A 22,702-nucleotide genomic window follows, 5' to 3' on the forward strand; every position below is an offset into this window, starting at 1 on the left:
AAATTCATTCGATTTCAAGGTTTAAAAGTCGCTCGTGAATGGTAGAGGCATAGGACAATCACGATGCCTTAGCTGGGCAAAGATTTAGAGACTGACCATAAATACATATCGTCAGCAGCCAAGACCTCTCTCCACCCAAGCTAGGACCAAGGAGGGCCAGGCAATGGCTGCTGATTACTCAGCAGGTAGACCTTTAGGCTCCCTCAAACGCCCCATCCCTAGCTCACTTGGATGGTAAGGTTATAGACACTACAAGAAACTATCGAGCTTAAGCGGGACTCGAACCCCAGTCCAACAGATCACCAAGCAGAGTTATCTTTTTCATACATTAGAGATTACGCTAAAGGATTTTGTGTGTGTGTGTGTGTAAGTGAATTTTCTGCATATATGATGCCTGAATTATTAAGATCGAGACACTTTATTGTATATTCTATCTTCGAAATCTGATTTTGGTTCGTAGTCCAACTGTCTTACTTAGTTAAGCTGACACCTTTTAATGGTGTCAGATGCACAAATTTGATTGTTTTTGTAGGCTCAACTACAACGGAGTCTTGGAAATTAGAGTTTCTTTTCTATCATTGGAGTTAACAGTATTTTTGATAATCTGGGAAGTAAACTTATAGCACTCGTAAAAGATAGATTGCAGACTAAGCCTATCTCGATGGAGATAACATATACTGAAATGACTGATGAAATGTGATACAAATGCTGGTTTTCTGTGTTCAGTAATTCTAAAGATGAAGACATTTAAATGAGGAACTATCATTTCTTACTATTCTGTCTGTATGTGATACTTTCTCTAAAGTATTTAATTTGCCACATATATGATTTCAAAAAGTTAGATAAACATCAACAAATTTCATTCAAAGCATGTCTTTGGTGTTATGAATATATGGAGATACCTTAACGTGCGTATCGCCATAATCTGTAAAGTTGTACTAGTCAGAACCAGTTCTTCTAGATTGTTTTGTTATGAGCGATCAGACGAAAATCTTCCACCGTCACCAATCCGCACTTCCCAGCATGGTGATGAAAACTGGCTAAACCCCAGACATGAATTGCGGTGGATTAAAAACGGCTGCATTTTTCGTTGTTGTTCATGTTGTTGTTCTTGTGGAATTCATCTTAGATATGTGAATTTGATTGTCTGTTCGTGAACATGGCAAATGCAAAGTTAATGTTATTGGAATCCTATCAAATGAATTTCAAGTTAACAGCAGAGTACTTCAAGGGAATGTGTTGTCACCAATGCTGTTTATCTTCTTCATGGATTTTATAATCCGTAGAACAGGCCGGAGATGGTGGAAAAGGATTGGACTGTATTGGTATTAGGAAATTAGCTGACCTATAGTATGCTGATGATGCTGTCCTTATTAGCAGAACACCACAAGATTTGCAATGCTTTCTTGCCAGAATGTATGAAATATCACACTAGGTTGGGCAGAAGATAAAAAGAAGAGAGACAGAGATGATGAGAATGGAGTATGCAATGGAAGATGAAATATCATTGGAAGGAGAAAGGATTAATAAGGTAGAATCATTTAAGTGTTTAGATATTATGATCTCCAATAAAGGGCCTTTAGAATTAGATTTAAGTGAAAGATTGAAAGAATGAAAACTAGATAATGGCTAGGTTAAGTAAAATTTTGAAATCAAATCGCTGAAAGTTGCATTTAAAAATTAGTGAGATCGGTGTTATCTTATGGACATGCGTCATTGTATAACAATAAAACAATCTCCAACAGATTAAGTAGATTTAGAACAAAGACATCAGAAGAATATTAGGAGTTAAATGGCAGGACAGGATTAGAAATGAAACTATAAGAGAACTCGAGTGCCATATGTGGACGAGATCATGGTGAGGGGTAGATGGAGATGACTTGGGCATGCTCTTCGCACTCCCCAGTTCACCAAACGTTTAACTGGGCTCCACAGGCGTTAGAAGAGTTGGAAGCCCCAGGCCTACATGGCTGAGGACTACGAAGCGTGAATTAGGAGATGATGAATGGAGAAGTATTGAATTAAAAGCTCAAGATAGAAACGACTGGCGAAATCTAACCGATGCCTCACACACACACACACACACATACAGACACATACACACACATATATATCATATATATATATATATATATATATATATATATATATATATATATATATATATATATATATATATATATCTGCGTGTATGGAGTTTTTATCAAAATGAGCAATAGCTCCAAAGAATACCCAAAATAATATTCCCTGCCCCAAGCATCCTTTAGATTCTGGATATCATGTAAGCGGAAAATTCCTTCGGCCTTATTTACAACTTCACGAGTTGTTTATCAGTTCTTCTATTCACTCCATCGCCTATCTCTACTTTGCATGCAGTTTCGTGCTCAGATTGTTAAAGCCTTTCCACTCCAACACCTCCTCCTCCTCCTCATCATCCCCCCCCCTCCCCCAGCAATCACTTTACTCCCCCATCTCCCGGGATAATCTAATAAACACGATACAGTATAATTAAGACGAGACAATCTCATTAAGTGATGTTTTCTCCCGTCATCATTTTCAGTGATTAAAACTTTATTTTTGTCATTTATCTTTTCATCTATTCCAACTTTCTTACCGCGTCTTCCGTTTGTCATCTCTACATTGCTTACATGTCTTGCACTTCTTACATCACATATACTTTACAAACAATATTTCTATTTTTTCTTTACTTTGCATTAATTTTGTCGTTTATATATATATATATATATATATATATATATATATATATATATATATATATATATATATATATATATATATATATATATATATATATACAGTGTATATATATATATATATATATATATATATATATATATATATATGTATATATATATATATATATATATATATATATATATATATATATATATATATATATATATATAAAACAATTAAGAATCCTTTGCAGTATGTCAAAGTTCCAGCCTTGTGATCGCACATAGCTTTCTATCATTGATTTAATCAAGTTATCAACCATTTATCTCGCACATTTTATCAATGGAGATATGGTATTATCAGTTCCTCCCCGTTGTATGTGGTACGTGTATGTGTGTTATTTTCCACTATGGCCTCTGGTTTTACAGGTATTGGTTGTAATATATTATCATTTGTTTCTTATCGCAGACAAGGAATTTTTATTTATCTATTATTTTTTATAGTAAGATTAAACGAAAACATTATGGAAAGATTTTATTGACGCTGAAATGATACATTTGGTGACCTTTTCATAACGTTAAATGAGTGGCTTCATACATGTGGTATGCTTTTGATACCAATAGATTATATTAGTAATAGCCTGGTGCAGATAATATACTTAATCAAAGTCGATATTAAAGGCAACAAACCAACATGAAAGTATTTTAAAGAAAATTGGCGGTATAGTTTCCATATTGACATCACATCTTCCACAGTTAGTAGGCCTAGCGTTCTTAATCCCCTTCCCATTGTGCATTTTAGGCCTTTGCAGTGTCTCCTCATTACATAATTTCATTGTTTTTTTTTTTTTTTTTTTTTTTTTTTTGGCATCCGCTGATATCATCTTTATATCGTTCCCGCTTAAGTGAGAGTCAAGTTCACCCTAGGCAGCTTAAATGCAGAAATTGCATGACCGTTAGGATTGAGATAATCGCTTACGTAATTGTTCATGTCTTGTCATTTGGGCAATTTCTTTAAATTGTTTTAATTGTTACATGTAAATGCAACATATATATATATATATATATATATATATATATATATATATATATATATATATATATATATATATATATATATATATATATATATATATATATGTATATATATACAATATATATGTACATATAGATATATATATATATATATATATATATATATATATATATATATATATATATATATATATATATATATATATATATACATATTTAATCCATTTAGCAAATGATAGATCTTTAGTAGATGATATTATTATTATTATTATTATTATTATTAAAGCTAAGTTATAATCTAATTGGAAAAGCAGGATGCTATAAGCCCAAGGACTCCAACAGAAAAAAAATAGCCCAGTGAGGAAACGAAACAAGGAAATAAAAAAAACTAAAAGATGAGTGATAAACCAATAAAATAAAATATACTAAGAACAGTAACAATATTAAATCAGATTTTTCATATATATAAGTTATATAAACTTCCAAAAAAAAAATAAAAAAAAAACACGAGAGAAATAAGATCGAACAGTGTGCCCGAGTGTACCCTCAAGCAAGAGAACTCTAATCCAAGGCAGTGGAAGACCATGGTACAGAGGCTACGGCACTACCCAATGGTTTGATTTTGGAGTGTCCTCCTACAGAAGCTGCTTACCATAGCTAAAAAGTCTCGTCTACCCTTACCAAGAGGAAAGTAGCCACTGAACAATTACAGTGCAGTTGTTACCCCTTGAGCGAAGAAAAATTACTTGGTAATCTCAGTGTTGTCAGGTGTATGAGGACAGGAGAATGTGGAAAGAATAGGCCAGACTAATCGTGTATGTGAAGGCAAAGACAAAATGAGCCGTAACCAGAGATAGGGATCCAATGTAGTACTGTCCGGCCAATCAAAGGACCCAATAACTCTCTAGTTATGATCTTCCTAATCAGGTAGTTGAATCAGTAGAAATTCGAAAGTTCAAACTTGCAGCAAATGGTTTTATGTTGAACAGGCTGACATAAGTCTTTTTATGGTTTATTTATGTAATATCTGCTTTAATTATGTTATTGTTTTAAACATATTTTATTTTAATTGTGCATTTCTTATTATATCGTTTATTTATTTTCTTATTTCCTTTCCTCACCGGGCTATTTTTCCCTGTTGGACTCCTTGGGCTTTTAGCATCTTGCTTTTCCAACTAGGCTTGTAGCTTATGATAATAATAATAATAATAATAATAATAATAATAATAATAATAATAATAATAATATCTTAACGGGTGGCTAGTGGTGCCCTGGCCAACTCCATTTATCTCACGACTGAGATTTTTCTGTCTCGCCAGTTAACGAAAACTGGCAACACACTGTTATTAATGTCAGATTTATAGAATGCAATGAAGATAAAGAGTACAAATAGAGTTGGGCTTAAACACGTAAGATAAATAAAGATAGAGATATCATGTAAAACAAAAAGTCAACTTATTTATGACATATAATCTGTTTCAAATCTAGACTACGGTGAAAAACGTATCAATTCGCATAAAACTCTACGGGGTTTTGATTAACTAGTCTAGACTAGACAGAGCATTATCCGTCTCGTTGACCGGATATGAATGTACTGCATGGACAATATACTCACATACATCGCTCTATATTTAAGTATGGTAATATAAAGAAAACCAGAGCATTAACATTCATTGTTATACAGATATAATACTCAGTAAAATAACTTCTGAATTTAGCTCAAACTTTCATATTATTTCCTATGAAAAATACGTAATGAAAATCTTGTTTTAGCGAAGGTGTTTTTTCATTCGTTTTTTTTTTCTTTTTTTTTGTAAATATAAATCACTATTTACTATAAATCTGTTATTCTTCTAATTATATTTGCTGTAGCATTTTAAGCCTTCCTCGGATCTTATTTTGATACGTATGTTAAATTGCTTTTCTGCCATATTACCTGTCTGTCAGTCAGCTGTCTAATTGTCAGTCTGCTTGTGTCATGGAACACTTGCACTAACTTTAATAGGTCATCGTAATGTTATATAATGATATCAGTTTGGTAGATTACATTAATTTTTAGTTTTTTAACACTTAACGTCATCAATGTCCGTTTTTTTTCCATTTTGTTTTACTTATTTATTCATTCGTTTTCACAGATTATCAAGTGTTTGTGCAAACATGTGTTTGGTTGCTGACCGTATATTTGCATACATAATGGTCTCCGATGAGAGAGAGAGAGAGAGAGAGAGAGAGAGAGAGAGAGAGAGAGAGAGAGAGAGAGAGAGAGAATTATTGCTTTTAGTCACAAATGAATAGGAAAAAAAATAGTAACTATTAATTTTTTTTTCGTTTTTTGTATTGTGTTACGAGATTTGTTAACTTATCAAAAAGTTTTTTTTTTTTCCACTGAATGCTTTCAGTGTAATAAAAAAAATCACACTAACATTCACAGTAGTCTCTATTGCACAAGGATCAATATAAAAATATCCTTTGATGTCGCACATGATTACCTTTCCTCAGTTCAACTCGGCAATATATCGCTTCACAAAATACTGAAAGTCCATTTCCGAGCGAAACGAGAAAGTTACGACACTCGTGATATCTTGGGAGGACCGCCAGTCGAACACTGAGTGGAAGCAGTGAAGGCGAAGCACTCGGGATCTGTGGATTGGGGAGTGGAGCTAGCGGCGTTCGTTTGTGCGTACGTCACGCGCTTCATGTTGTGGTACTCGTAACAGAACGTTATCAGCGTACTGGCACGGTCTTATCTGAAGCATTATCAGAGACTTACTTACCTTTCCATCTCGGGTGTTCGGTAAGCATCTAAATCTTATAGGTTCTGAAGTCGCCACTTTCCTTCCAAGGGAAATCATTTCCCAAAATGAGTAGCTGGGACTAACGCCTTAAGATTACTGACGAAGCTATTGAAGATTTTTTCGTAGGATTCATCCCAAGTTGGTGTAGATGCGTGTTTGTCTCCTCAGAGCGCGTGATCCAAAATAACAAATTGTGACATACAGTAAGTGCCACAACGCAGATATCTTTGTACAGGACGGATATGAGAAACGCTATCAGTACAGGATATCCTTCAAACTCAAAGCCAACCACCATTTGCTATTGAGTCCCAAAACGATTCACGAGAACCACAAGGCAACCAATTTTTTCTCTTATCTACAGGTATCTGACAATGACGTAGAAGGCTCATTATTGCAGTATACAATATTGCTTTCCTCTGTTACTTTCAACGCTACTTAATTATTATTATTATTATTATTATTATTATTAGTTGCTAAGCTACAACCCTTGTTTGAAAAGCAGGATGCTATAAGCCCAGGGGCCCCACCCAACAGGGAAAATAGCCCAGTGAGGAAAGGAAACAAGGAAAAAAAAAGTTTTAGGAACAGTAACAACATTAAAAAAATTTCCTATATAAGCTATAAAAACTTCAACAAAACAAAACAAGAGAAATTAGATAAAATAGTGTGCCTGAGTGTACCCTCAAGCAAGAGAACTCTAACCCAAGACAGTGGAAGACCATGGTACAGAGGCTATGCACTACCCAAAACTAGAGAGCAATGGTTTAATTTTGGAGTGTCCTTCTTCTAGAAGGGCTGCTTACCATAACTAAAGAGTCTCTTCTACCCTCACCAAGAGGAAAGTAGCCACTGAACAATTACAGTGCAGTAGTGAACTCCTTGGGTGAAGAAGAATTGTTGGTAGTGTTGTCAGGTGTATGAGGACAGAGGAGAATCTGTAAAGAATAGGCCAGACTATTCGGTGCATGTGTAGGCAACAGGAAAATGAGCCGTAACCAAAGAGAAGGATCCAATGTAGTGCTGTCTGGCCAGTCAAAGGACCCCATAACTCTCTAGCGGTATTATCTCAACGGGTGGCTTGTGCCCTGGCCAACCTACTACCTGTAATCCGAATAATTGATAGTGATGTAGGGAGGTTTCCATGTTTTATCATGATACATTATAGTCTAGTTAGATGTTTTTTTTTCTTTTAATCTCCGTTTCATTATCAGCGAGGAAATAAATATTGGTCTTTATAGAAAACATCAAGCAACCATCTACTGTAATTAGCAATTTTTCAAAAGTACCCTCAGACCTATTTCCACAGAACATACTGCAATTGCATAAATTATTTTGAAATCAGTATACAATGCAGATTATTTTTTTACGTGATTCATCTTCTACGATAATAATCCTTGAAGTACCAAATCTTATGGGTTTCACAAAAGACTTTTTAACAACCTTCCTGTCTTCTACAGAGAAATCTGCCACCTCGATGTGTCACTAAACGGCGTGCGATTTGGTTTTTTTTCTACCACGCTGGAAAATACTTCAATATAACCGGAAACTTAATCAATGACTGAATTGTAGTTAGATATAGGAATCAAATACATTATCGGGAAAACATAAATGTCAAGAGAGTAACTCGTTTGCAGAATTAAATTAGGTTAAAGTAACTTCATCGTGTAAGGTAAATCAACGGAAAATCGCTAGGCTACAGTGAATGTTTTTATTATTATTATTATTATTATTATTATTATTATTATTATTATTATTATTATTATTATTATTGCAGGAGAATGAAAGTAAAACTTGAGTAAAATAGATACTTTTATTTAGGTCGAATGTTTTTTGGGCGAAAAGTTTCAAGATTAGTTCAATAAGTATTAAATGTAACAAAGGACGTCCTATCTTTCACATCAGAAAGTCTTAGGTGATTTCGTGTTCAAAATCAAAAGAAAACTTCATTCAAGATGTATACAAACATACCATGAGTGGAGATTAATTACCCTTTATTTTGTGAACTATATAAAGCACTTTACCAAAGGATACTAATAAAGTAATAAGTATAAAAAGTATTAGAAACTAGATACAATTAATACAACTTTTCAATTTAAGCTGGCAATTGCAAGTGGAATAATCTCATGCTCCTGACAAATAAATTAATTTTTTAATACATCTGGCTCTTATTGCAACACATTTTCCCTGATTTATGTTTTGTTCATTATAATTTCCGAATCTGTCTGATTTCGTCATGAGTTTTCTTAGTTCATTGTATAGACTTATCTGTCGCTTTGTGCAGCCAAGTGCTTATAAAAACAATACGCTACGGGAGAGAACGCAACCAAGATAAGAATTTACTTCTTTTATCATTCCTGAAATTTGTTTCCGATATCATCTGTTCTCTTTAGAGAGACCGAACAAGGGCTCTCGTCTCGTGGAACTCATATGATTAGATAACAAGATAAAAAAGTAAAATAAGATAGTCCGGCAAATGGCAGGAGATGAATGGAAAGATTTTAGAGATGAACCAAAATAGTGCTGCCAGCTATTACTGCGCACATTTTTCTGTCCCTCTTTTTAACACCAACTTCGTAGGCTCGTAGCCCAACTAGGCCCTTCCCTTCAGTTGCACCTAGGCCTGTATACCTCAAACTCTGTTCCATGGCCTTCCACTGTCTTGAGTTAGAGTTCTCTGGCTTGCGGGTACACTCCGGCACATTATTCTATCTTATTTATCTTCTTGTTTGTTAAAAGTTTTTATAGTTTATATAGTGAATATTTGTATTAATGTTACCGTTCTTAAGATATTTTGTTTTTCATTATTTCCTTTCTCCCTGGGATATTTTCCTTGTTGAAGCCCCTTGGCTTATAGCATCCTGCTTTTCCAAATAAGGTTGTAGCTTAGCAAGTTATAATAATAATAATAATGATAATAATAGTAATAATAATAATAATATAGTCATAAATCATAGATATCCTACCATGAACCAAGCACTATACGCGTAGACGACAGCCATCTTGCCACGGGAACTTATCAAGGACACTCTGTTGTTTATTGTTAGTTTGCTACACCTTTGTGCTACCTTTGGCTGCAACAACAAACGTACAGTGTAGTCAAGACAACTAGTGATATATTAAAGGGTAAACTCACAGAGAAACAAACTTACACAAACTTATATATATATATATATATATATATATATATATATATATATATATATATATATATATATATATATATATGTATATGTATATATATATATGTATGTATTTATATACATATATATGTATGTATTTATATACATATATATGTATGTATATATATATATATATATGTTTTAGGTATGTATGTCTATAAATGTATACCCACATACATAGACACACATATATATATATATACATACTGTATATATATATATATATATATATATATATATATATATATATATATATATATATATATATATATATATATGGGTGTGTGTATATGTATAGAAAGATATAACCTTCTCACAGCCATATGCACATATATTTACACATACACTTATATATATATATATATATATATATATATATATATATATATATATATATATATATTTATATATATTTATATGTATACATATACAAATATTGAATATACACTTGCAATATATATATATATATATATATATATATATATATATATATATATATATATATATATATATATATATATATATATATATATATATCTTGTAGGTTTCGTTGAATTCAAAATGACTGCGTACTGAACTGTTTTTTTTCAAATGCGTTGACGCTTCATCTACACTTCTACAGTGTGTGCCGTGCCATACTTCTCTTTTTCTTACTTCCGGACCCTTTTTTTTTCTCACTTCATATGGCATTTTCATCGATCCACTAAAAATCAACATTCTTTTCTTATGCCTCATATCATTGACTCCCCTATTAACATTTCACTCAAAGGCTTTATTCGTTTTTTTTTTTTTCCTTTTTTTTTTTTTTTTAAATAACTCTGTTCGGGGGCAATAGTTCAACCCAAGAATTTACGCCACTTAGACGGTAATGACCTGGCAATAAACTAATATTGCAGTCGGGAAATTGGGAAAATATACTTTATTCAGTTAGTTGAACCTTGATTTAGAGGAAAAGAAAATCCATAATGAAATTGACAAACTCCACTTGTTGTGATAAATTTTTACTTTTGCATTTTCGTGTACTTTAGAATAAAGTGTCACTTTAGCATTGTATATTACTGTGACGAGCCGAGAGAAGGTTGTGACTCAAAGACAGGATGAAAGCAACTGAGTGAGTTTATTGTAGAACACTCTCCTTTATATACAAAATCTCAAAGCAACAAGAATTTTCATGTTCAAAAATCGACACTGTTACAGAGGAGAAAAGCAGACATGATTTTTCAGGTTCTTTTTAGTGCGAGGGAAGAGCGAAGATACAAGCACAAAATGAACTATGTACGATCGTGTGACACAAGGTTGGTACATGGCTCCCCCCTAAAAATGACATACTGAACATGTTAAATAGGACGCCCTGAATCTGGAGTGGTAGTAGCAAAAACTGCGCCGATTAGCGGCAGTCAGTGGTTGTAGAAGTCGTTGGTTGCGGCGCGAGCGAGTGGTGGATGATGGGTGGCTTTGTTGCCGCTCCGGCTCGTCACGGGGTAGGCGTGTGTGTCCTACGGCATTCATAGGCGTGTGTGTCCTACGGCATTCATAGGCGTGTGTGTCCTACAGCATTCATAGGCGTGTGTGTCCTACGGCATTCATAGGCGTGTGTGTCCTACGGCATTCATAGGCATACGGCATTCATAGGAGTGTGTGTCCTACGGCATTCACAGGCCTACGGTATTCATAGGCGTGTGTGTCCTACGGCATTCATAGGCGTGTGTGTCCTACGGCATTCATAGGCGTGTGTGTCCTACGGCATTCACGTCAGCTTCTGTTGAAGTTGAATAGGTGGAGGTTTTGAAGTGGCTGTACATAAGGGTGTCGTCTTTGGTCATCAAGTCCTTTATAGGTAAACTATCGACATCGGGTATGGCAGTGCGTACAGGTTTGGGTAAACGGCTTACCCCAAAGGCATGAAGTAGGTTCACCTCACGAGGAGAGCCGTCTGTGGCAGGTTGCAGGCGAGTGATACTGGTCATTTTCCCGACGGTGAGCGAAGCCATTTGGTCCCCCAACGGTTGTTACGAGAGCTGAAAAAGCCTTGCTATACGGGCGGCTGGCGACGGCGAGTACTGCTGCAGAAGGTATGCGTTGACGGCGTCCTAGTAACGGTGAGAGGCAGGGGTGGGGGGGGGGGGAGGCGGGAGGAGCAAGTCACTCCGGGGTCACCAAAGTGACGTGGTGAGAGAAGGTTGTGGCTCAAAGACAGGATGAAAGCAACTGAGTGAGTTTATTGTAGAACACTCTCCTTTATATACAAAATCTCTAAGCAACAAGAATTTTCATGTTCAAAAATCGACACTGTTACAGAGGAGAAAAGCAGACATGATTTTTCAGGTTCTTTTTAGTGCGAGGGGAGAGCGAAGATACAAGCACAAAATGAACTATGTACGATCGTATGACACAAGGTTGGTACATTACCGTGCCCGAGTGGCTAGTGCGTTGTACAGTAGAGTGAATGCTGCAACAGCATTGTTACGGTTATCTTATATATATATATATATATATATATATATATATATATATATATATATATATATATATATATATATATATATATATATATATATATATATATATGTATATATATACATATTTGTATGTATATATACACATATATATGAATATATATGTATGTATGTATATATATATATATATATATATATATATATATATATATATATATATATATATATATATAGAAAGGATATTTTATCTTGTATTTTAAAGTATTTTTCATGTAGGTAATTACCTTTCGACTGTCTTCATTGAAGGCTAAAGCGGAAAGGACTGAAATAAATTATATTTTACCCATTCTTCACTTCCTGTTGTACAGTGCCTTTATAGTTGTGCTCGTATTGTTTTAAGCAAATATTTGACTTTGTACCGCTTTGGAATTTCATTTCCTTTTTGGGGACAAGAGGCCTATACGTAGGATATTTGTGGTAAATCTTAAAGAGCGCCTTCAGATATTGCTATGCTTTTGTATTCTTGCTCCAGTTTAAACATTGATTGTGAAAAATAGCGTAATGAAATTATATTTATTTTGATAATTGTAATAAACTTTTAATTATGTTGTATTGTTCATGCTGCATTTATTATTTGTGATGCTTGGTTCCAATTTATAAAAAAGTATTAGTTGAAAAATAATCGGAAACGCAGCAATGTTGGCTGTGTAGAAAATTTTTTGAAAGTGTAATAAATTCAAAATGGTAAATAGGCAATGATTTCATTATTGCTAAGCGAACTGTTTGTCAGTTAGTAGAGATTTTCATTAGTTTTACGTACAAAGATAAGTGGTAAAATATGAGAACTAATTCCACTCTGCAAATCACAGCAGACCAATTTTGCGTTATTTATTAATAGTCTTTCTAGCAACTGCATTTATAATGCAATGCGCTTGAACCGATATTCAAACGCTGTTGCTTTTTGACAGTTTTAAGTCAAGAATTGCACACTTAACAAAAAGGGTTTCCTACTCACGACATACAATAACAATAAAGTAAAAGTAAACTGTAATTAATGTAACGTGAATACAGGTCCTTTGGTCCATTACAAATAAAAAAACAACTATATGCTTGCTGGCGACTGACATTTACAGACAAAAGTGAGTGTTTTATCTCTCTCTCTCTCTCTCTCTCTCTCTCTCTCTCTCTCTCTCTCTCTCTCTCTCTCTCTCTCTCTCTCTCTCTCTCTCTGTTCCCAAAGACTTGATGACCTTTCCTGCATGATTCTTTAATTCTCGAAACTCCGATCCACGCTCTTCCATATTAGCGTGACCTCAGGCGGGAGAGTCGACTGTAGCCTGTACTGGTGACTGTAATATCGTAACATCTTTTAAAAAAAGACCCCGTGTGGTTTGCGTTGCTTGATATGTGATTTTGTGAAGCACAAAGTTTCACCGTCATTCCTAGTGATAATTTATACATTTGCGAGGCAGAATTGAAACGAAGATATCGACGATAATAATAATTAATTATTACAGCTAGATAACATTCAGTACTAATAGCAGCTCCAAGCACTTTTTCAACAGACGATTATTACAAAGAAAATGTCAACGTTTTTAAAACCCGTCAGATATAAATTCGACTAATCTACTTTAGCATAAAAATCTAAACCAAGTTCATTAAATTTCAACTCTGGTTAAATAAAAAAAAAGAGGATTGAGAAATTTAAGTGCCCCATTAACGGCTTAATTATAATTACGATTAATTTATTTTTTTCCGCGGGATTGCAGTCCTGGTCGCTACAGTAGCGCTCTGAAAAATTAATTCCACCATCGTAGTACAGTACTCTTATGTTCTTGATATCGAAGCTCTAGGAAATGGGCCATTTTATCAAAATCAAAGTTTGGAGGAGAATAAGAATTTGAAAATATTTCGAATTTCACTATTTTCTCACTTCCACTGGATATTCAGTCAAAGAATCCCCGCAGGTTTCGGCATATGTCTGTGTAATTGCTGTGATTATACATACCGCTTAATAGACATGGCCTTTATATATATATATATATATATATATATATATATATATATATATATATATATATATATATATATATATATATATATATATATATATATATGTGTGTGTGTGTGTGTGTGTGTGTGTGTATACATATATATATATATATAAATAAATACAGTATATATATATATATATATATATATATATATATATATATATATATATATATATATATATATATATATATATGTGTGTGTGTGTGTATGTGTATACATACTTATATTCACATATAAATGTGTATATATACATGGATGTACAGTAATATACATACTTACAAACATATACTGTAGATCTATATGGATATATAGTAATATACATACATATGAATATATACATATGTATATATATATATATATATATATATATATATATGTATATATATATATATATATATATGAATCTACAGTAATATATTTATGTATGTATATATGTATATGAGCCGAATTACTCAATTAAAGGTGGGCTAGTAATTGGCACGAGGTTTGTTATAGAGCAATAACTTTAGTTGATCCAACTTCACAGAAGGCCACGGTTTATTGTTTTTTTTTTTTTTTTTTTTTTTTTTTTTCAATTTGGAGGATGCATGGGTATAAGCGGCACTTTGGAACGTACGATCCCATTTCATATTCCTAGTTAATCACCTATATTTCGACAACTGTTTTAGAAACTGTCGAGACTATAACAGTCCAAAATCGAAAATAAAAAACATTAAAATCGTCATTTGTTCCGATTATAGTAATATTCGAATGGCTGGATGGATGAAATTCTCTGACTCCGATGTAGTATAACATAATGCATATTATAAAAAAAAATTAACAGCAGACATTTTTGTTTTTTCTTGATTGAACTTTTTCCCTCTAGTGAGGAAGGCGTTGTAGTTACACAGGTGTTTAAATAATGTTATTGATTTTGAAGCTCTATAATTTTCGAAATTATTTAAGATCCAATATTCTCTCTCTCTCTCTCTCTCTCTCTCTCTCTCTCTCTCTCTCTCTCTCTCTCTCTCTCTCTCTCTCTCTCTCTCTCTCTCTCTCTCTCTCTCAATTATGAATATTTTACTTGAAAACATGTGCTTCCATATGGATGAGCTTGTGCATTTATGCCATAGATTTATTTAATCTTAACTAATATTTATAGGTCTTCTTAATCTCTGTTAAAATTTGTACCTGTATTTATTCCAAGTTGGTATAATTTTATATCTCTTTGTTTTTTCTTCTTTGCTGTATGAATTGAGGAGAGTTTGGGAAATTACATACAATTAAAGGCACATATGTTAAAATCGCTATTGTTCTACTCATACACACATTTACAGGCACGCTCATACTTGAAAGGTTTATGTGTTAGTCTTTTTATTTAGTTGCCGATTTATCTCTCTCTCTCTCTCTCTCTCTCTCTCTCTCTCTCTCTCTCTCTCTCTCTCTCTCTCTCTCTCTCTCTATATATATATATATATATATATATATATATATATATGTGTGTGTGTGTGTGTGTATAATACTGTAGATTCATACATATATATATATGTATTAAATGTATATGTATGTATAATACTGTATATTTACGTATATAGTGTATATATACATAATATATATATATATATATATATATATATATATATATATATATATATATATATATATACATGATATGTATATAAGTATATATACACACAATACACATACACGCGCGTGCGCACACACACACACACACACACACTATATATATATATATATATATATATATATATATATATATATATATATATATATATATATATATATATATATGTGTGTGTGTGTGTGTGTGTGTGTGTGTGCGTGTGCGCGCGTGTATGTGTATCGTGTGTATATATACTTATATACATATCATGTATATATATATATATATATATATATATATATATATATATATATATATATATATATATATATATATATATATATATATATATATATATAGATAGATAGATATGCGATATCTTCGTTTGGTGTTATTTCAATTGCAAGTTTTCCTTGGATCAATCCATATTATTTTATCTTCTGCTCCTGTAGCCCATTCAAACGATTAAGCCGCATTGGGCCTTAGGGTGGCTACTTTGTCAAACGTCATCCTCTCAAAATTTCTTGCCCCATCTGCTAATCTTCTCCCATCATCTCTCTCACCCTTTGGCTCTTCGGTCCCCAATTATGAGATAAAAATATCCATAACCAAAGCTTCTAAGTTTCTTCTCTAATAATTATTTAAAACTCATATTTATTTGCATGTTGATAACATTTGGGTTATCACTACTCTTACTATCTGACCATTGAAGATTTCAATATAATCATTAGTGATTATCAACCATTATCTTCATTCTTGTTCGAATAAACTCATTAAACCAGTCAATCAGTTAGTGACTGTTCCTTTGAATGTAAATGGGGTAGAGAACAAATTTTCCATTAGTTTATGTAAAACTTATGAGTTTGGTAAAATAAAAAAATTCAATATTGAATAACCTTTAGATTGTCAACTCAAAACCAAGCCATTATAAATGTCTTGTTGTTACCCTTTCTAGCTTCTGTGTATGATAAAAAAAAACATTAGATGTGAAAACTTACCTTCTCTATATTTGGAATTGGAATTCGGTTCGGTTTTAATCTCCTCGTGTAAAACGTGGAAGTATTAATCACGTGTGTATTGGAAAATCCATATTTTCGAAAGTACATTCAGAGAGATATCCTGCAAGAAAAGAAATGCTGCCGCGTCTGAAGCGTAACAGAAGTACTATGAGAAGATTCGGGATGTCCTTGTTCAGAGGTGCCTCCTTGCCTCTGCTGACACGTTTCCAGATTCCCCAACAGATGGCAGTGAGGTTTCTTTTCTTCCAAAGTCCTTGGCGGATGGCACTCGCCATGTTGTCAACTTTTTCGTATGATTTGTAAAATCTTACACTTGATTTAATTAAAAAATTTCCTTTAGTTATTCATTTCATTTTGGTTTATTTCAATGATATGTTTTATATCGAATGAAAAAGCGGCAACGTTGTTTTGTAGCAGTTATCAGGAGATAACCGTGGTTCATGAGATATGAGTTATCTAGCTTCTCTTATCACCTCTGGGAGGGAATTGGGGCATTTTTACGAGATAAAAGAGGTATTGGTGATTTCTTACTAAAAGAGGGTTTTGAGGAACACATTTACTAGCATCTTCCGTTACATCAAAAAAAGATGATTTCCCATCTTAGCCATTATTGTTGTTTTTATTTTAAAGATGTTGCAAATGCCGCCCACTCCATTTTTTCTCTCATATAGCACTTTTAAGAACATTATCTTATCGCCTGTAATCTAAGAATTAGTTATTATGGCCTGATTCTTATCAGTGAAGTACCTAGTCAGTCATTGTTATCTGTGTCTTTCCAATGTCTGTTCAAAACTCAACAGCTGTGTTCTAGAGTTTGGCTTACAATGCTTTACAGTTGACCATGGTAACTTTTAAGCTGTTTTGTGATTATCATTGCTTTTTTAGATTTCCAAATTCTGATAATGTGCAAGGCATCATCTCGTTTCACCAAGTTTGCCAACTTGATAAATTGATTTTTACAGGAGCACAAAATATACCCATGATAGCTTTTCAATCTACAATTTCATATAGCATTCATGTAACATCAAATTCAGTGAGTCCAAATCTGTACATTCCTTGCACTGCTATGTTATATATCCAATGATTTCTTGAATAACTCATGTAATTTTGCTGGTATCTGCTTATTAATCATCAGATATTTTCTTTTCTTACACATATCAGGGACTCTTACAATGTTCTCCCTAGTAAGTATTTTCATTTTTACAATCCCGATGTCAGTCTCTCTTGGATAATTTTAGTACTATTTTGTAAATTTTCTTTACACATCTAACTTAATTTGTGAAATAAGGCACTTTTATTTACCAAATTTTCCTTCTCAATCATTATCCAATGCTTTATCATAGCACTTTAACTATATTCTTATTTCTCTTCTTCTTGTTTTGTTAAATTGTTTATAGTTTATATAGGATATATTTATTCTAATGTTGTTACTCTTCTTAAAATATTTTATTTTTCCTTGTTTCCCTCACTCACTGGGCTATTTTCCCTGTTGGAGCCCTTGGGCTTGTAGCAACCTGCTTTGCCAACTAGGGTTGTAGCTTAGCAAGTAATAATAATAATAATAATAATAAAGTCCACTACTTCATATAATGCTAGCGGTACCAGTCTTAACTACGTTCTTTCAACGTTATGGTATAACAGCCTCATCCACATCTTTTCAAGTGACGATCATTCAACTTCTTGTAAATGTTCTTCCTCTCTTTATTAACCGTCCTCTGGTATTTACATCTTTTTATGCCAGTTTCCATATTCATTTTGGACATAGAAAAATCTGTAACCCTTGTGTGTCTGTTTGGAACTTGCCTCCTTCCCTAAAGGAAGATGCCAAGTGTTCAACCATAGATTTCTTTGAGTTCTCATTTCACCAAAGACTTTATATTGAATCAGAAAAACATCATGTTTGATTCCCTCTCTATTGAAGATGAGATTATGATGCCCAAGCAGAGTTTTATCTCTTCTCCAGTGTCTCAAATCAAGTTGCGAAGCATATTTTTTTTTTTTTTTTTTTTTTTTTTTTTTTTTTTTTTTTTTTCTTTTGATAATTTCAGCTCTATATTGAGCTTGTAACAAAATGTTTTAATCCTAATTCTTAGAAGATTGTCATATATGTTGCTATTTAGATATGAATCCGAAGCCTTTTTGCCTCATCAGAAATCCAGTTCATATTTCTAACTGAAATTGTTTTTTATTATAGTTTTTGTCTACTGCGCACACTGCACTAGCTACGTGGCATGGGAATTTGAGTCGCCATCTTTATCTCCTTCATTCTCTTTGCCTCTTAGATTATGTAACTTTCAGATCAATTTCCTCTTGGCGTTCTATTCTAAGGGGTAGGTTTTCCATTTACTAATGAGAGAGATTCTTGAATACTGCTGTATTCTTCCAAATCTACTTAACTGGTGTAGATTTCAAAAATGTTGATTCGCTGAGCCTCTTTAGCCTAAAAAAGAAACATAATCATAGCTCTTTGATTTGTTCCTATTATTTACCTTATTTCATTATGGTGGGGTGCATTTATAATTCTATATATATGAGAATTACAAAATATTTGTAATGACACCTCAAGAAAGTGCAGGTATAATATTAGTAACACAAAATCATGCTAATGTGAAATCAGGGTGAATACATGACTGTTATTCTATAATCATGTCATATTTTATGACCATCCAGCTTTACGTAACATATTTCTACTATTAAAGATTATTAGGCAGAGGTTGGCTTTGCTGATAAAGAGAGGTTTTATGTATGGGGGAAACTGTAGTAATACAGGCAACGCTTTGTCATTTCATTTCACATCCTGGTCTTATACTATTGGTTTTATTTTAATTTCGGAGTAATGTTTTAGGAAAAGTAGTAAGGATATATGAGCATATCAATATAATCCGACATATCTTGAGAAATTATAACAATTATTAGGATAGGTTACTAGTGATGAGCTCAGGTCTGAAGATGATCTTTTAGTTGTGTATTTGAGTTTTGTTGTACGTCAAACTGGTATGCCACTCTCCGAAGAGTTACACCCTGTTACACCCATACATACACTGTATAGTGTAGGAAGAGGTGGTGGGTGGGACTAAACACAGGAACACGCCACACAGTAAAGGTGTGGCTGGGTGCACTTCTTCAGAGGGAGGTGCGCCAGGACTTACTGTGTCCAACTGTACAGTCGACTATAAAACGTGACACTAGTGGTAACCCTCGACTTATTATGTGGAAGTATTTCTTAAGGGTTGCGATGGTCTATTGGAAACGTTCCTGCTTAGTGATCTGCTGGATTGTGGGGTTGGAGACCCGTTCAAGCTCGATAGTTTCTTATAGTGTCTACAACCTCGGCATCCTTGTGAGCTATGGATGGGGGATTTAAAGCGCATATAGATCTACCTAATGAGGCATCAGCAGCCATTACCTGGCCCTCCCTGGTTTTAGCTTGGGTGGAGAGGGTCTTGGACGTTGACTATATGTAATATGGTCAGTCTCTAGGGCATTGTACTGTTAGGGTATTGGCACCATCCCTTAACTCTGCAACTCATGAGCGACACTTAAAACCTTTTAAACAGTGCTAGGGAAGGCTACCTACAAGTTAAACCATATTTGGGGAAATAATTGATAGAGAGGACAATTTTGTGCTTTCACATAACACTCAGCTGAGGGTTAGAGATGAACAGATGTCTTGGGTTATACCCGGGAGGAAACTTTGACACATAAGCGTTAGAAATGGGCAGTTTTTATTAAGGAAATGGGATTAAAACACCATAGTCCCTAGATTGTCTTTCTCTTGTTAACAGTTATGCTGAAAATTAACGCTCCCGTTTGTGAAGTATGCATGTCTTTTCTGCACATCTGACTTAAAATATTGCTCAGAATTTTTGAAAGTTTAGAAAGCGCAAAATTACGTCAGTGACTTTCTATCCCCTTTTTTTATATAATAAATTTAAAATTCTCGTTATTTTTTGTTGTTTTTTTAAGATCACAATCGATAAATCGGTGTTATGTGAAATTTTCTTACTGTTAAGTATTTAATGTGCAACAAATATTGGCCCAATACAACATCATGTAGGCATTTAAGGGTAAATAGATGAAGTGGTATTTTCCCCTACGGTCTGAGATCCACTGTACTGGATTCTCTTGTCGGTTTTTTCCAGTTTCGCGCGTGTGTTTGTGTGTGTGTGTGTGTGTGGTGCTAAACGAAGTGCTAAATTGTGATTTTTTATTGCAAATTCACTTTTGAGAAACAAATTTGGTCTGTCTGTTAATTAATTGTTCATTACTTCTCATGTGGTTTATTATTTTTCCTTATTTCCTTTCCTTACCGGGTTATTTATCCCTGTTAGACCCCTTGGGCTTATAACATCCTGCTTTTCCAACAAGGGTTGTAGCTTAGCTAATAATAATAATAATAATAATAATAATAATAATAATAATAATAATAATAATAATAATAATAATGGTAATAATAAATACTCTTCACTAGCTCTCTTTTTACATTATGAGAGAAAAAAAATGGAACTGGTATTAATTAAAGTAAAATATTTTCCTATTATCATGTATGAAGATCCTATTGTGATTCATACTTACATTTAAGTCATTCATAAAACACTGCCATGGTCTTTTTTGTCTATGGAATAACTATTAGCTCTTAATCATTATTTATGCCGAAAACTCAAGTTAATTTAACTTACAAGATCGGGCAACTGTTCATCGCCACGTCAAGTAGCCTATCTGGAAGAAGGAAAATTTTGGGAAATTTTTGCTTGGTTCCCTCACTCACGTTTCTAGATAAGAAGGTATCCGTGTCCTCACCTCGCCTATTAAACTAGAAGATTTTGCTTTTGCTGGTGTTTGTTCTTGTGTTGTTTTTAACAAAATACTGTACATAGGGAAAAGACGGTTGGATTTAAGAAGTTCGGTGAACTTTTTTTTGGTGGGCGGACAGCTCTCGTTAGCGTTTTTGGACTTCATCGATTAAATTTTTAACTACGTTAGACTGTCAAATTCTGTTCTTCATATATCCACCTATGTCATTATACTATGGCGGATCTAACACGACAAGTTTTGTCTCACTTTTTATTATAATAATGATAGATTATACGCAAGCATAAATTTTCCTAGTACGAGTCATACCCAACTTCTCGACCAACTAGATGCTAGAAGTCGTAGCTTATTTAAGCGAATTATACATGTGAGTGCATGTGAAAGAAATACATACAAAGTAGCGTGCAAAATATAAAAATAAATTTCTGCATCATTTCGGTAACAACATTAAAAGGATTATAAATATATATATATATATATATATATATATATATAGAAATAAATTTCTACCTCATACCTGGGATCGAACGCTAGCCCCTTCTAATGAAAGGCCAGGTCGAAACCAACCATGTCACGAGAGCCCATAAAAGATATTGGAACCTGACCGCTACCAGCTGTCCGAGGATTTACCTGGCGAGACATCAGTCTCTTACCAGCGAGTTTTACCCAATATCCCGGGCCACCACGTGACACAATTGGTAGTAATTCATTCAAATTACCCTTAATGAGTCAATATGGATTAATATCAACACAACATCGTGTTCAAATAGAAATAAATTTCTACCTCATACCTGGGATCGAACGCTAGCCCCTTCTAATGAAAGGCCAGGTCGAAACCAACCATGTCACGAGAGCCCATAAAAGATATTGGAACCTGACCGCTACCAGCTGTCCGAGGATTTACCTGGCGAGACATCAGTCTCTTACCAGCGAGTTTTACCCAATATCCCGGGCCACCACGTGACACAATTGGTAGTAATTCATTCAAATTACCCTTAATGAGTCAATATGGATTAATATCAACACAACATCGTGTTCAAATAGAAATAAAT

The 22,702-nt window shown here is 33.6% G+C and overlaps 1 protein-coding gene and 1 long non-coding RNA gene across 9 annotated transcripts in view; one reads left to right on the forward strand and one right to left on the reverse strand.

Moving 5' to 3' along the window:
- LOC137656855 (uncharacterized) overlaps positions 1 to 16,993 on the reverse strand; it is a 63,332-nt gene extending 46,339 nt beyond the window's left edge. For 3 of the 6 annotated variants that reach the window (XM_068391255.1, XM_068391247.1, XM_068391218.1), the window contains exon 1: positions 6,221 to 6,365. The gene's annotated coding sequence lies outside the window, so the exon portion shown is untranslated. Of the gene's footprint in view, positions 1 to 6,212; positions 6,366 to 16,817 lie in introns of those variants that run through there. The other 3 variants (XM_068391232.1, XM_068391241.1, XM_068391227.1) reach the window with 3 other exon arrangements.
- Positions 1 to 22,702, forward strand: part of LOC137656887 (uncharacterized) — a 126,519-nt gene that overhangs the window by 48,152 nt on the left and 55,665 nt on the right. Inside the window, exon 1 of one of the 3 annotated variants that reach the window (XR_011047041.1) lies at positions 6,511 to 6,525. The exons of 1 other annotated variant lie outside the window; for it this stretch is intronic. This is a non-coding gene — a long non-coding RNA (uncharacterized lncRNA). Of the gene's footprint in view, positions 1 to 6,510; positions 6,526 to 17,667; positions 17,683 to 22,702 lie in introns of those variants that run through there. One more of the 3 variants, XR_011047039.1, reaches the window with a different exon arrangement.

Source organism: Palaemon carinicauda, chromosome 1 (genome assembly GCF_036898095.1).
Source record: "Palaemon carinicauda isolate YSFRI2023 chromosome 1, ASM3689809v2, whole genome shotgun sequence".
Lineage (NCBI taxonomy): Eukaryota > Metazoa > Arthropoda > Malacostraca > Decapoda > Palaemonidae > Palaemon > Palaemon carinicauda.